Source organism: Ananas comosus, linkage group 18, assembly GCF_001540865.1.
Source record: "Ananas comosus cultivar F153 linkage group 18, ASM154086v1, whole genome shotgun sequence".
Classification (NCBI taxonomy): Eukaryota; Viridiplantae; Streptophyta; class Magnoliopsida; order Poales; family Bromeliaceae; genus Ananas; species Ananas comosus.
The window spans coordinates 2,295,469-2,300,012 of record NC_033638.1 but is presented as its reverse complement, the minus strand read 5'-3'; positions in this window follow the sequence as shown (position 1 = coordinate 2,300,012).

The window sequence follows — 4,544 nt, the reverse complement described above, 5'->3', positions numbered from 1 at the left end:
TGGGAAATGTTGGATTAGATCGAGATTCGAGATCGTATTTTCGAGGATGGGTTGTTGGAGGAGTTTTGGAATTGGTTGTGAATTCGATTTGCGTAATTCGATTCGAATGTGTTGTTGTGATGTTTTTTGGGAGATTTCAAATTCGCGATAATTCGAATGTTGTATGATGTATGTGGAGGATAGTTTCTCGGTAATTTGTTGGGGTTTCAATTAAAATTGAATTTGTTGAATGGATTATTGGAGATGGTATTTGGGAATTCAAAATTCAAATTCGAATTTTTGAATGTGTTTATGATTTTGAATCGGATCAACTAGATACTTTATAAGTGTGGGTGTGGGGTCGATTGGTTCAGACCACCTTTATTTATTGGGTAAATGATAACGGGCGAAATAAAGGCCAACCCTCACTTTTTATTTATTTATTTTGTTGTGGGCTTTCGTAAGGCTCACCACTAATTTTTTTTTTCTTTATTTGTTTGGGTTCATAACGGGTTTCGACCCAATTACATTTTAAATGAGGGCTTATTGTTATTATAATTATTGACCGAGAAAATTATGTATGATTAATACTGAGACCTTTAGGATTGTATGAACTCGATCTAATTTTTTTTAATTAGGATTAGGGATTTGTTTCCCGTACTATATATTGCCACGACAGTATTATGTTCTACTTCATAAGATCTACTTTTCACATTGGTCAAATTGTTTAGTCGTAACTAATAATACAATCACGTTACATCATTTTTGTAGCAACAACAGAGACGGGTTCATCATAGTAGCCTGGCACTGATGTACTGGCACATGGGACTCTAACATTCTCTGCATACAATATCAAGACAGAGTTATTTAGATTTCGCGCAGCTAATATTGAGGAATCATGAAAAACTTTTAAGGTCAGTTACTTATACCCTTGATACTACGTAACTCGTTCTTGTTGCGTCAGCACGTGTTCTCGGGCGATTGAGTGATTCCTTTGGATAATTGCTCTACGTGCAATTGCCGGATATAATTAATGGTATTTGACGGTCGTTATGTCGTCAGAACAATATTTCTCAGCGGATACTTGTATAGATCTATTTGGAAATGGGAATAAATTGATAATCGACGGCAGTAATGTTGATTGTCATTTTGATACGTTTAACTGATTTCGCCCTTCATATCTGCCAGATTGGACTATTTCACTGTGATTCTGCGAACTAGACGTACTTTCCCTCGATCATATATTGAGTTAAATATGATATTTCTATCTCATTTTTTTTTTTTTTTGCTCTTGTTTTTAATGTATTTTGATTATTGTCTGGTTGTTTTGCTTAATCCAATTCTTTTTTTTCGTTTTCACATTTCTTATTTATTTATCTATTGGTTACTTATTTTTTTTTCTTGATTTTTTTTATTTTTTTTTTTTCTTATAATTGTTGTATTTTGTATAGAAAGGAACATCTTTTTTTCTTTATTTTTTGATATTTTTTTTTTTTTTGCTATTAGTTATATTTAATTTGGGTATTATATTTATATTTAATTTACTTATCATTGCTTATTATTTTTTTATGTACATATAGTGTGTGTATTTGTTTTTGTTGTATATGATAAGAGTGTGATTGTCGATTTGTGTACATTGTGTATTTGCTTTTTTTTACTGGTCGGCTCGCACTACTTTGGGCCATATTATGAGCTAATGTTTTTGTTGTACTTTTTTGATAAAGACACTGGAACACATCAGTGATGTCGAGAGGTGAGATGGGAAGAGAGAAGAGGGGGTTTATGATGCCTCGTTGGACGGGAGGGGGGGTTTGGGTTGGTTGACAGTGAGATGACTATGTGATGGAGGAGAGGGTGTGTTGCACGAGTGAAGAGGCCTCACAGACTGAGGTCTCTGTGGGGGGTTGCCGAGTGAGAAGCCTCTGTGGGGGGGTAAGGGGGGGAGGCCTCACAGAGGCTAGATTTCACATGAGAAGCCACTGGTGCGCTCACAAAGATGGCTGATGGCGGCGGGGGAGAGAACAGTCGAGGTGAGAGGAAAGAGAGAGGTTAGAGAGAGCCAGTAGAGTGTGATGGGACTGTTCCGGCGTGTGGGTGAGGGCGGGCCGGTGTGCGGTGGGGTCGCCCTGTCGGGAGCTGCCGGCGGCCGTGGGAGAAGGGGAGGAGGGGAGTAGAGGAGGGAGAGATTGTTGGGGGACTTTCTAGAGTAGATAGGAATGAGGGGGGGCCTCGGGCGAGCTGAGGTGGCGTCCGCCGGCGCTGACCGCGCTGGGCTCGGCGAGGTGTGTCGGGCGGCTGCCAGAGGACGAAACATGGGCGAAGAGAGCGATGAGCGACGATGAGTCCTGAGACAACTCGGGAGAGAGAGGAGAGGCGACTTTACGATTGCGAGGAGTTGGGGGAGAGGAGACAGGTCAGGGGGGTTGTATTCAAGAAAACACAGGTATGAGTTCACCAGTGTTTGGACACGGTTAACTTAATATCACCCGTGTTTAGAACGGTGAATGGTGTCCTCGTATCCAGCCCCTAAGTGTCTCATGTATTACATGGGTTCTCTCTCCTATTTGCCCAGGCTCGTGCGGACCTATGACGTGCTGCAGTACGAAGTGCTGAATGAATCACACTGGGAACGGTGACCATTGTTATCGTGTTTTGGATTCACGGCTGCAATGGGTTCCATGGTTGAACTTAAACGCGCGGCTGGGCCCATGCTTTCGGCCATGCGCGTGGCGGCCATGATAACGTGACACGGTTGGTGGCAAATGCCGAGGGTATTTTTTGCAAATTATAATTTTGACAGGGGACCATTTTAAATAAATTTTTGTTAAATGGTTAAATGCTCAAAGTAAAGTCCTAACTTCTTGAACCCGAATACAGCTAGCGCTCCGGACTATTTGCTTTTCTTTTTTACCAAAGATATGGCAAAGGGTTTTTTGAAAAAAAAAAAAAGAAATAGGAAAAAGAAAAAAGAAAAAAGAAGAACGGTAGAAGAGTGACACGGGAGAAAACAGATAGTTTTCGAAATTCTACTCTCCGTAATCAGCGGTTTTTGCGGTTTGTCGATGGTCTGCGGACTCGAAGCTGCTCATGCCGTCCTTCCTTGATTTTTCGGCAGTGTGAGGAAGGGCTGTTTACGTAGCCGGGTGCCTTCGTCCTCCCAAACTTGCATGCGTCTCAGCGCCCTTTCCTGCGTTCCTTGTCGGTCGTAGTCGTCGGTCGTCGTCTTCTTCCTCCTCCATCCTCTTCATGGCCTTAGTGGCTTTTCCGGCGGAGTCGTCGATTCGGAAGGCATCAGTGTGCCTGTTCCCGCCTTATTCGCTTCACGTTTGTTTCTGTTCCTGTTCCTGTTCCTTGTCCTGTCTTCTCACCTGATGGGGGTGGGTGCCTCGGAAGCAGGTGTTCTATTTTCTTTGCGAAGGAAGCAGGAGGAGTGCTGATTCGACTTGATCTCGGGATTGCGGGTGGGGTTTGTCCTCTGCAGGCAGCGAAGGTTGCTGACTGTCGGGCCGGGTCGAGCTGCGAGTCCTGAGCGCTCTGCCCTTCCGGCTTGCGCCCGATATTCCATAGTGACACATCTGCGCGTTCCCCTGTTTTGCTTTTACTTCTAACTTATGCTTCCTGCTTTTACTTTACACCACCCGACACCAGTCCGAGTCCCATCCGCGGTCATGTTTAGGTTTGTCTCGGTCTTTTGTACTAGTCGGATTCTAGGTGTTTTTCGGATTTATTTGTATTTTGACTCGACCGGTGTGTAGTGTAACACTCCGAGTCCGCATTATACAATTAAGAGGGATAAATTTGTGATCCTGTTTGGCCTGCTGCAGCGGTATTGTAAGGGATCGGTGCTGTGGATAGATGCCTGTTGATGTAATGTTATTTGATGGACCTTTAAGCGTCGCCTGCACGCGAATGGATAAGCATTCATTAAATACTTTCGGTTGAGCATCAAATCTCTTTCTTCTTTTCTGGGTTTTCTTTTTTTTCTCTGGTGTGTTGACTGTGCTGTGTGTGGTGTAGGTGATTTTCTTTCTAGCAAGCCTGGACTTTTTATTTGCAAAACGCTTTTAATGGCGTGATTCTTGTTGAAGCAGGAGCACAAGCTGGTCCGAACGAGGTCCCGTAAAGCACCTTATGCCGTCGCATGTTGTATATATTGGTATGCAGATTGCATTGGAGCAGGATCTATGTGGGTTTATCATTAACGGAGACACCTGTTCTACTTTAACATTTGTTCATGTCGGTTATCAAACTCTATGTTTCGTAAAGTGGTAGAAGAGCGCGCTTCTCCGCGCAGCCATTCACTCCCGCATGAACTGGACTCCCACGGTGCCAATAGGTGCCAGATGTATGCGTTAATCGCAGGTGCTGCTGGATATGCCACTGCAAGCGGGGAGATATATTCGATTTCAGTATGGCAATTAAGCATTTTTGTAAAATGTTGTAGTTAGAAATCCCGATATAGAAATTTTGTAAGAGCAACTAACGATAACATACTCAAAGACAGGAACAGATGAAATTTTGAGATTACTGACTACCACAAGTATATCACAGTCCGGTGCCGGAAT